Source organism: Pseudorca crassidens, chromosome 8 (genome assembly GCF_039906515.1).
Source record: "Pseudorca crassidens isolate mPseCra1 chromosome 8, mPseCra1.hap1, whole genome shotgun sequence".
NCBI lineage: Eukaryota > Metazoa > Chordata > Mammalia > Artiodactyla > Delphinidae > Pseudorca > Pseudorca crassidens.
The window spans coordinates 100,281,586-100,293,873 of record NC_090303.1 but is presented as its reverse complement, the minus strand read 5'-3'; the positions used below and the strand labels follow the sequence as shown (position 1 = coordinate 100,293,873).

General features: G+C 44.7%; 1 non-coding gene across 1 annotated transcript; it reads left to right on the top strand.

The window, feature by feature from the left end:
- Positions 1–2,892: 2,892 nt before the first annotated feature.
- Positions 2,893–2,964, top strand: TRNAC-GCA (transfer RNA cysteine (anticodon GCA)). Its single transcript has one exon. It is a non-coding gene; the product is annotated as a tRNA-Cys (tRNA).
- The last annotated feature ends 9,324 nt before the right edge of the window (positions 2,965–12,288 follow it).

The window sequence follows — 12,288 nt, the reverse complement described above, 5'->3', positions numbered from 1 at the left end:
GCTACTCGTAAAAAACCTAATTCATTCAGAAATTTAGGAAACTTCAGTTCAAGCCATCTGACTCCCAGAAGCCTCTGGTGGGTCCTCTCAAGGCGCTGGGTTAGGTCCCCTCCCTAACAAACCCATTAGAAAAGGGGGAGAGTTTGCAGGGAGGTGGGGGAGAGGGACTGCTGGGGTCACAGGGCGGGGTGAAGGCTTGGCCCTGAGGCAGCAAGGCCCTGAGACCCACCCTCAAGGGCAGCTGAGTCGAGGCGAGATACAGTGGTGGTCATTTAACTCTTGATTCTGTCACTTTGGCTTTGTGATTTAGGGCAATTTGCTTCAATCCCCTGTGTCATTGTCACCCATGATGAGGGTGGTGGTGGACACAGCACTAACACAATAATTTTTAAAATTAGATACAGTATATGAAAGTCTTAGAACAGTTTATCTAGCGCATTATAAGTGCTCGATAAACATCAGGTCTTAAAGTTATCACAGGTGTCTTTGGTGTGACTACCAAAGTGAGAAGTTCTGAGGAGAGATGATATTCCAGTAGGGGCTGTAGCTCAGGGCTAGAGCATTTGACTGCAGTTCAAGAGGTTGCTGGTTCAAATCTGGGTGCCCCCTTTAACTATCCCAAGCTTCCCTTTACTGGGAATTATCCCAAATTTCCCTTTGCTGGGCCTCCTGGTATTGCACCCCTTCTGTGTAACCAGCAAGAATGAGGATGTGGAAACTTTCCCTCGTTATTGCCAGGGAATTATCTAACCGCCTTACTTTTGGGGCTGCATTATAGGACTTAAACCAGCCCCCAGACCAGTTAGGAAGCTGGGTCTTAACACAGCTGGTAACCAAGGTTTCCTGCCCTCGAAAGATGCTCTCCCCCATCCCCCATCCAGCTGGGGAGGTTTTGTGCCTTTAACAACACAGAGGAGGGATGACCCTGTAGAATGCATGTTGTCAGTACTCAGCTTTCCAATTCCAACAGTGTGGGTGCTGGGGGATTCGGGGAATAAAGATCGGCACCCACTCTGTGCCAGCAGGGGGGCGTGGCATGGGCGTGGCCGGGAGAGCCAGGGAACCTGGGAGGAGACACAGCGGGGACCAGCGTGGGATCAGAAGGTCACAATGTGGTCAAGACGACATGGAGGACCAGATGCCCACCGCACCGCCCAGCACTGTGGTACTCGGAAAGCCCTTTCAGGACTTAGGTGTGACACAGGGTGCGGGGGCGTTGGGGGAGTCCTGAGGTTGACTCATTAAATTTCTGCCACTCAGTGGGATGGGACACAAAATAGAGATCCGGTTGTTTTGTAGAGTTATCTTCTATCCCTCAATCTGTGGACTAAGATCTATCCACACTGAGCAGATCGCAGGGCTGAGAGGCTAGATGGAGGAGAGGGACGGGCACGTTCAGGAAGCGGGATGACAGAGTGCAGTGATCTAGGAAGGATGCCTGAGGACACACTGCGCTTCCCAGTTCGGTGACTGTGAGTATTCTGGCCTCTGAAGAAGGAACGGGACTTTGGAACAGGAATAATGCATAATAATTTTCCGTGGCCTGAGAAACCCTCAAGAGCATTCAGTTCCCCTTTGCTCTGATTGCAGCCTCTGGAAGCAACTTTCTGATAGCTAATTTGGTTTCCCAGGTAACCTCGAGGGCATTCTGGCTTATTATGCATCCATCTCTCAGAGCCTGATTAGGGAGGTCCTGAAAGCCGGGTCTAACCGGGTTGCATCACAAAGTCAGGGGTCTGGTGCTGCAGGGCTGGGAGCCAGGCTCCATACCTGACGGCCTCACTGAGGTGCTGCCAGGTAAGGACTCCAGTGAAGGGCAGGACCATGGGGGTTGGGAAGTGAAGGGCAGAGCGCAGGACCCCGGGGGGGCTGGTGACTGCTGATGGCGGCTGTGAGTCGCAGCACCCAGCCAGCCCCTCGGAGCCTTCCATCTTCACTCTTGGGAATCAGTCCTAGGGAAATCATCAGAGAAGTGGGCCAAGAAGTATGTTCGTGTTCATCCAGTGTTGTTTTATAATCCTGGAAAAAAATCATCCACTTGCCAACACTCTTAACTCTTTTTTTCCCAAGAAAGGCAGACTGTCACGTTCAGCGCCTCACTGGATGTGTCTGGAGGCTTGGAAGCTTGATGGGCCTACGTTCTCCTACAAATGGAGAGCTTGTTTGGAGGCTCTAGCAGGGACACAGCTACTCCCATACCCTTGACCAAAGAACCACCCTCCTCTATCGGGGAAGGGCAATCTCACTTCAGAATAATCTGAATGAAATAGTAGAAATCGTATCCAATTGTATGGTACAACATAACCAAGAAAGACTCAGACAGAAATGCAACGATGGCTCAGTACTACAAAATGTAGGACTGTACAGCAGGGGCTGTTTGAGTTCCAGAAGAAGTAAGCCCAAGCCCCATGCCAGGCCCTGTGGCTATGCCAACTTCTGGGCTCACCCCTGCCCACTCTTCCCCTGGAAGGCTGGGGCTGCAGCTTTCTTGGCCAGGCGCCTCGCCTGGGGTAAAGCCAAGACACTGACAGCCTCCCATAGGTCCCAGGCCTTGGGCCCCTGGAAAGGAAACCAAAACAGAGAGTGGGAGATGAAGAAAAAGAAAAAAGAAATGAAGCATCTTAGATATTAAGGGGCTGGGTAGAGTTCCTCCTGTATTCAGTAATAATAATAATAATGAGGGAAGGGGGCGAGACGTGCTCTGGGAAGCGGGGTGTTTGGGTGGGCATAGGTACGCAGGCTCTGAGGAAGGGGAGCAGTTCTGGCAGGTGTGCAGGTGGGTGCCCAGAGAAGCAGCTCAGGAAGCTCCCCAGGGAGACACAGGATGGTGAGAGCACAGCTTAGGAAAGACTGCAACTATGGAAGTGTCTTGTGAAAAAGATGTAGGCAGCTGGGGGTATAGCTCAGGGGTTGAGCATCTGACTGCAGATCAAGAGGTCCCTGGTTCAAATCCAGGTGCCCCCTCTGTCATGATTGTTTTTCACTCCAGTGGAAGTTATACCTCCTTCTTCTGTGGAGGCCCAGCCTCATGGAATCTAAATTTCCAACAAGGGGTAAAGACTTCAGTATTCCTCCTGTGACATTTCTCATGAGCTACATTTTCACCTCCTCAGCCATACTCATTTCCTGGAGGGGCAGAGGAAGTCTGCCCTAAGCTTTCTCTGTGTTTCCCTTGTGCCTAATTATTACCATCCTGATTTTATTTGTTTATACCAAGCTAGCTTCAAAAAAATAGGATCTGAGGCAGCTTGCAGTAAAAGATGTAATAAAAGTCCACCAATGGAGCAAGCATTAAAAGGTCAGGGCTGGGCTTCCCTTGTAGTACAGAGGTTCAGAATCTGCCTGCCAAAGCAGGGGACATGGGTTCGAGCCCCGGCCCGGGAAGACCCCACATGCCGTGGAGCAACTAAGCCCGTGCGCCACAACTACTGAGCCTGCACTCTAGAGCCTGTGAGCCATAACTACTGAAGCCCACGTGCCTAGAGCCCGCTCGCTGCAACTGGAGAGAGCCTGCGTGCAGCAACAAAGACACAACGCAGCCAAAAATAAATTTATTAAAAAAAAAAAAAAAAGGCAAGGGCTGACTTACATGAGGTAGTCAAAGTCATAGAGACAGGGCTTCCCTCGTGGCGTAGTGGTTGAGAGTCCGCCTGCTGATGAAGGGGACATGGGTTCGTGCCCTGGTCCGGGAAGATCCCACATGCCGCGGAGCGGCTGGGCCTGTGAGCCATGGATGCTGAGCCTGTGCGTCCGGAGCCTGTGCTCTGCGGCAGGAGAGGCCACAACAGTGAGAGGCTCCAAAACACTTATCATCTTACCCATGTTTAAGTATATGGTTCAGTGGTATTAAGCACAGTCATAATGTTGTACAACGATCCATCTCCAGAACTTTTTCATTTGCCAAACTGAAACTCTGTCCCCACTAATCAATAACTCCCCATTCCCCCCTCCGCCAGCCCCTGATACCCACCAGCCATCTTTCTGTCTCTATGATTTTTTTTTTTTTTTTTTTTTTTTGCGGTACTTGGGCCTCTCACTGTTGTGGCCTCTCCTGTTGCGGAGCACAGGCTGCGGACGCGCAGGTTCAGCGGCCATGGCTCATAGGCCCAGCCGCTCCGCGGCATGTGGGATCTTCCCGGACTGGGGCACGAACCCGGTCCCCTGCATCGGCAGGCGGACTCTCAACCACTGCGCCACCAGGGAAGCCCAGATGATAAGTCTTATGCTATGTGTATTTCACCACAATTTTAAAAATTCAAGGGAAGAATAAAGCAAGAACTGAACATTTGAGAGAGGATGTAAATTTATTATTCCCGAGAGCCCATGTTAGGAGAAGCTACTGCTGCTGAATACAAAACGTATCTCTGAGTTTCCTGGTAATCAAACAGAAGTGAAAACACACCAATTCATCAACTGAGCAAAATATTGTATTGGCTCTGAAAAACAGCAGGCATTCATATGATAGGTCTTTATAGATGGAAGGTTGGGAAGATGATGGTTATTGCCAGGGCAGCCAAGTACAGTCACAGAGGTTGTATATCACACAACTCCACCAATCACATTGTCCCTGGAGTTATGTAACATACAGACCCTAGATATTGTCCATATTTTATCCCCTTTACAAAAATAAGCATAAACTGTGCTCCACACACATATGTGTATAAATACATGTGTGTGTGTGTGTAGGGGGCAGAGCTCACTAGTTAACTACCCAAAATACATTCTTCCCTCTTGCTTAGTAATAGAACCCTGATTTTATACTGAGCATTTATGTTCCCAACTAAAAGACCACATTTCCTGACTTCTCGTTGGCTAGGGGAGGTAAATGAGTGATAAGAAGCAGTCATCAGACAAAAGTTCTGGGAAAACTTAAAAGAAGGACAAACATGACATATTCCCTTTTTGACCTAATTCATGCTTCCTACTTGGAGCATAGATGTGATGGCTGGAGTGCCAGCTGCCAACTTGGACCATGAGTCAACCTTGAGAATGGGACCCACATTTAAGGGAAGGCTGATCAGAGAGATAAAAAGAGCCTGTGTCCCTAAAGACACCCTGGAGTGCCCATGCCAGCCCTGGTCTGCTCACCTCCACATACTCTTTTTCAAAAGAAAGATAGACATTTCTAGCGTGTTTATACCTAGAGAAGACACAAATCCAGATGATTCTGAGACTCATGCCCTTTCCCCATCAACAACTTTTCAAGCACCTAGCTCAGTAGATCTTAGTTACTCATTTAAAAAAGGCTCCTCTAACAAGGCCATTTCCTACACCAGGAACCTCCCATTGTTACAGTCAATGGGAGGCCCTCTCAGCTCCCCTGTAACAAGGTAAAGCAGTGCAGGAGAAAAGTCTACAGATGCAAGTTCCATGGTGCGCCCAGCTCTGCCTGGTTCAAGCCCACCTTTCTGCAGGTTAAAGAGAGCCCAGGGGACCGTGTGCATTTGGATTCTTCCTTGCCTGAAGTTCCCCCAAGAACTTCCTTTCTTTCACATCAGAAATGCATGGTACAAGACAACATATAGACTGGGAGAAAATATTTGCAAGCGATGCAACCAACAAGGGCTTAATTCCCAAAATATACAAACAGCTCATACAATTCAATTAAAAAAAAAAACAGTCCAATCGAAAAACGAGCAGAAGATCTAAATAGACATTTCTCCAAAGAAAATATACAGATGGCCAATAGGCACACAGAAAGATGCTCACCCTTGCCAATTATTAGAGAAATGCAAGTCAACACTGCAATGAGGTACCACCTCACACCATCATTAAAAAGTCTACAAATAATGAATGCTGAGAGGGTGTGGGGAAAAGGGAACCCTCTACACTGTTGGTGGGAATGTAAATTGGTGCAGCCACTATGGAAAACAGTATGGCCCTTTCTCAAAAAATTAAAAATAAAGTTGCCATTTGATCCAGCAATCCCACTCCTGGGCATATACCCAGACAAAACTATAATTCGAAAAGATACATGCACCCCTATGTTCATAGCAGCACTGTTCACAATAACCAAGACATGGAAACAACTTAAATGTCCATCGACAGGTGAATAGATAAAGAAGATGTGGTGTATATATATATATATATAATGGAATATTACTCAGCCATTAAAAAGAATGAAATAATGCCATTTGCATCAACGTGGATGGACCTAGAGATTATCATACTAAGCAAAGTAAGTCAGAAAGAGAAAGACAAATACCGTCTGATATCACTTATATGTGGAATCTAAAATATGACACAAATGAACATATCTATGAAATAGGACAGACTCACAGACATAGAGAACAGACTTGTGGTTGCCCGGGGGTGGGGGGAGGGAGGTAGGGAATGATTGAGAGTTTGGGATTAGCAGATGCAAACTATTACATACAGGATGGATAAACAACGAGATCTTACTGCATAGCACAAGGAACTATATTCAATATCCTCTGATAAACCATAATGGAAAAGAATATATATATGTATAACTGAGTCACTTTTCTGTACAGCAGAAATTAACACAACATTGCAAATCAACTATGCTTCAATAAAATTTAAAAAAAATTTTAAAAAAAGAAATGCATGGTACTATGGTGAATGAGTCTGTCCTGAGGAGCACAATAGCCACTCTCATTTCTAATTGGTTACCAGCAGCTGAATGCAGTTCCTAACTGGTGGAGTATGATTCTTCTAGCAGCTGGAGAAGGCAGTTCTACAGAGGTCTTGCGTAACTAACTTAGCAGAGTGATAAAGTCATCCCTAGATTTCAGAGGAATTTGTGGTCTGCTCAAAGTGTGGTCCAGGAACCAGCCCAAGACCTCTTTGTCGATGGTTAGAAATTCTACAATCTGACACTGGCCAGATCTGGCTGTAGTGGGTCTCAAAGTCCGCAAGTCTGAGGTACTAGTATTGAGCTGTGACAGCTTTTTAAGAAACTAAAAATAAAGCTAGTCTTTGACCAAAGATAGTTGGAAACTCACTGCTTGAATTCATGCCCTTGGAGGTATGTTTCTCAGCATCCTTGGGCTGGAACAGTAAAGAACTTTAGGATTTAATCTGCTGTGGCCATCAGGGCCCTTGGGTGCCTGCCACAGAAGGTAGACTAAGCTGTAAACATTTATTAAAAATATATATCTCAAAAAATATATATATATATATATATATCTCACTAGGTAGGAGTGGTGGAAAAAGAGTCTGCAGACCAGCCTTCCAGGAACAATGACCCAAGCTAAGCTGCAGAACTGGTCTGATGAAAAACCACCACCACTGCATTGGTGCCGCCCAGCTGGAGGTGCCAGTTTCCTTCCCAGAAACCAGCACGTGCACTACATCTGTACCAAACGAGCCCTGAACACTGGACAATGACACCATCCTTGCAAGCAAAACAGACTCTACACCTCCCTCTTCTCTCTTCAAACCTTACACGAGTACCTCTCATTATTGGAGCCTGGACCTATTCCAGAAACTCAAAGGAGCCTGGAGAACAGAGTTTTCTAGCTTCTCTTTTGAGGGTTTTGCAAGGAAAGAAATTCCCCATACACAACAAGGGCATTTGAAATGCTCTGCACAGTCAGAAAACATGAACGTATCCTTTGCAATCACAGCAGATTTTTGAATACTTAGTACCAAAAGTAAGAATGCAAGTAATTTCATTATTAATTTTGTGTGTTAATTACATGTTGCAGTGATAATATTTTAGATATTTTGGGTTAAATAAATAGATCTTTAAAATTAACTTTAATAATTACTTTTGCTTTTTAATGTGGCTACTAGAAAATATATAATTACATTTGGGGCTTGCATTATATTTATATTGGACAGTGTTGCTCTGGATGAAGCATGACCTCAGAATATAAGACCTAAATAATGTTACCAATGTGGAAAGGGTGGATATATAATAAATGGTGCTGGGATAATTGGCTCCTAAAAAAATCACATAAGATCCCTACTTCACTCCATTACAAACAAATTCCAGATGGATTAAAGACCTAAATATAAACTCAAACTTTTGGAAGAATATACAAAATAAAATTGTCTTAGTCCATTGGGGTGCTATAACCAAATACCATAGACCCAGAAATTAGCACCCAGGGCACTAATCCCATTCATGAGGGCTCCACCCTCATGACCTGACCACCCCCCAAAGGCCCCACCTCCAAATATCATGACATTAGGGATTAGGTTTCAATGTATGAATTTGGGTGGGGACACAAACATTGTTTATAAAATATGTATAACTCAGGGAAGGCTTTCTTAAACACAACCCCAAAAATCACAAACTATAAAAGATAAATCTGATTGTATCAAAATTTTAAGTTTTATATGACAAAAATTCCTTAGCAAGAGACCATGAATTTTGCAACACATATGCAACACATAGATTTGCAACACATAGATTTGCACCAGAATATAAGCAAGATGAAAAGTTTCTGGAGATTTGTTGCAAAACATCGTGAATATACTTAACACTATTGAACTGTCCACTTAAAAATGGCTAAGATGGTAAATTTATGTTATGTGTTTTTTACCACAATTAAAAATTTTTTTACCACAATTTTAAAAATATAAGGGGACTTCCCTGGTGGCACAGTGGTTAAGAATCTGCCTGCTAATGCAGGGGACACGGGTTCAAGTCCTGGTCCAAGAAGATTCCACATGCCATGGAGCAACTAAGCCCGTGTGCCACAACTACTGAAGCCCGCGCGCCTAGAGCCGGTGCTCCGCAACAAGAGAAGCCACCGCAATGAGAAGCCCTCACGCGGCGATGAAGGCCACAACTAGAGAAAGCCTGTGCGCGGCAACGAAGACCCAACGCAGCCAAAAATAAATAAGTAATTTTTTTAAATAAAAATATAAGAATTCCTATAGAGCAATCAGAAAAAAAAAAAAAAGTTAACCCAACAGAAAAAATGGACAAGGACAGAATAAGCAATTTACAGAAGAGGTTCTTTTTATGACAAATAAACATATGAAAAGATGCTCAGCTTTGCTAGAAATCAAATAAATGAAAATTAATTAAAATAATAGAGGCACCATTTTCACCCCCCTGTCAAAAGTCAAGTGGAGATTTAACTAGATCGAAAGTCGGTGAGGGAGAAAATATTATTTTCATTTGCTAACAATGAGAGTATAATTGGTACACTCACTGTGGAGAAAATCTTGGCAATCAACATAGTAAAATAAATATTAAAATTATTTAAAACTGTAATTTTAAAATTAAAAGTGTGCATACAATCCAGATATTTCATTTCTGGGTATATCCCCTTGAGAAATCCTAGCATAAATGCATCAGGAGATGTTCATCGCAGCACTACTGTTAATTTGCAAAAAACAGGAAACATTCTTAATATGTCCATTAATAGTGGAATAGATAAATAAAACTTCCTGGAGTCTTATAATGTATAAAATAAAGCAATTAAAAGGAAGTTTTAACTGAGTGTCCACCATAAAATAGGTATCAGGTACCAAAGGCAGGAGTGAAATTTGAAAGTCAGGTCTGATAACCAGATGAGTCACCCACCTCGAGGGTGTAAGAGGGTCAGGTTGTTGGAGATCAGAGTATGGGTAAGGAATACTTTTCTGGAGAGAATGTGTTGTGAGTATCACTCTTAAGTCTAGCAAAGGGGTTTCACGGAGTCCACCGAAGGCCTTGGTCCACGTGCCCTGGAGTTGGGGTTTGCAGTGAGGTGTGTCCAGCACAGAACTCTGCAGGTGGAGAGGAGCCGGCCGCTCTTTGGAATTGGCCTGTGCTACCAGCATGGGTGGGAACAAAGGGCACATGAGTATTTCCCGCAGGCCACACAGCCATTTTGGAGCAAATCAAACTCTGCTCAAGAGATGGGTCGTGAACCCCAACAGAGAGAGTCTGTGTGACACAGATCCCGGAAAGCCAGGAGAAAAATGCTTTGCCAGGTCATGGGAGCAGTCGAATGTTCCCGGTGGAGACCTCACAGGAAACCAGAGGAAATGCCTGAGGAGTAATTTCCAACACTCTCCAGGCCCAGGGAAAGCAAACCTACCTCACGACAGTACTGATCAAGGAGGAGCTTTCTTATTCTCCTCGTCCTCTCCTCCCTCCCTTCCTCCTTCCCACCCTAAGTGCTGGGAACCAGTGCCCATGGAGGAGAGAAAGGAAGGACCATGTCCCAACTCTCCAACTTCGAGGGGTGGAGAGAAGTTGAAGTTGATTTCACAGGACTTCCCTGGTGGTCCAGTGGTTAGGGCTCTGCACTTTCACTGCTGAAGGCCTAGGTCCGATCTCTGGTCGGGGAACTAAGGCCCGGTGTGTGTGTCCTCCCCCCCAAAAAAAGCGAAGTCAATTTCAGAGTATTGATTATTACATGAGACTGGACATTTTAATTACGAATTCAGACTGTTACCTAAGTGTTATTATTAAAATCACTTGGGCAAGAGAAATACCTCACTGAGAAAATTTAAATGGACAGTGAAAGGCAAAAATGAAGTTGCTTTTATTATTATCTCTTGGGTCCCACAAGTTCAATGTACCATATACAAGAGCAACATAGATAACTCTTAAAAATATGATGTCATGTGCAAAAGAATTTAAGATGCAAAACTATATATTTGCATTATGCCATTTGGGTTTTTAAAAGATACACAGAACAATACTAAATACTGTTACTGAATGTGAAAGTATTAAAAATGGGACTTGTATCTAAAATACATAAAGTTGTCAAAATTCAACCAAAAAAACCAATTAGAAAATGGGCACAAAATACGAACAGACATTTCACAGAAAAGGATATACAGATGGTAAATAAGCACTTGAAAAGGTGTCAACATCTTTAACCATTAGGGAAATGCACATGAAAACCACAATGGAATATCACTACATACCTATCAGCACGACTGAAATGAAAAAGGTGATAACACCAGATGCTGGTGAGGATACAGGAAAAATGGATCACTTGTATATTGCAGCTAGGAATGTAAAATGGTACAACCACTCTGCAAAACAGTTTGGTAGGATCTTATAAAACTAATTATACGCATATATATGTGGTGGTTAATTTTGTGTGTCAACTCGACTGGGCCATGGGGTGCCCAGACACTTGGTCAAACAATACTCTGGGTAGGTCTGTGAGGGTGCTTTGGGATGAGATTGACACCGGGGGAAGCCAGTTGCCATGTCATAAGGATACATCAAGCAGGGGATAGAGGCCTCCTGCCAACGTCTGTGTGAGTGAGGCAGCTTGGAGTGGCTCCTCCCACCCCAGTGAAACCTTCAGATGATGCAGCCCCCGCTGACATCTTATCCACAACCTCATGAGAGATCCTGAACCAGAGCCACCCAGCTAAGCCACCCCCAGATTCCAGAATCTCTGGAACTGCACGATATGATAAAGACTTACTGTTCTAAGCTGCTGAGTTTGGGGGTATGTTGTTATGCACCAACATCTAACTAATGCCGAGTCCTTCCGCCATCAACCCGACACCTGCCCTAGAATCAACCAAGCCTCTGGAACACTTTGGGGAATGACACAAAAGACAGTGATTGGGCGATGAGAGAGAAATCCAAAGAAACAAAAAATTTAGAAAATTGATGTCATCGCAGATGGCAGGGGATGGCTAAAGGAAAGACAGGAAGAAGTGAGCAGTGTGGGGAAGGATACACATGAGGCAGAAGGCTAAAGTAACAATGTGAAAGTTCAAGTGCCTTAAACAGATGGGGAATTTGGAGGTGAGCTGGGAGAGATGCTTATCTCCGTCCCACTTTATAGGTTATTTGAAAGTGGGCTCAACTGAAAAGCTGCCGATGAGTCTCTGATCTTCATCTTCTGCCTGTATATCAGGCCAGGTACAGACTTTGTTGTCCCAAACAGAACCTTCAGTTACCTTCCAAGCTGGTGCCAAGAAATGATGGTGTTTTTTGGAAAAGGAGGATAGTTATGGCATAAAGCGGTCCAGGTACAATTGAGTGGGACTAACAGCTCTCTGCTGGCCAGGCTGTGTGTGAGTAGAAGTGTAAAGTTTGTTAATTACAGGATCTCTCTGCCAGCTAGGGGTATAGCTTAGTGGTAGAGCATCTGACTGTAGCTCAAGAGGTCCCTGCTTCAAGTCCAGATTCCCCCTTTGAAAGTTCCCTTTTCCTCCTTGAGCTGAATTGACAATATTGTGTCCCATAGAAACCACTCTCAAAACGAGAACCTGGCTGGAGCTTACAGTACCTTAGATGGCCACCCCTTATGATTCAGGGTCCTGTCAGACACTCGGCCCTGTCTTGAAGATGAAGAACTAGACCAAGTGCATCCCCCGTACCCTCTTTGAGGGTCTGTTTCATGG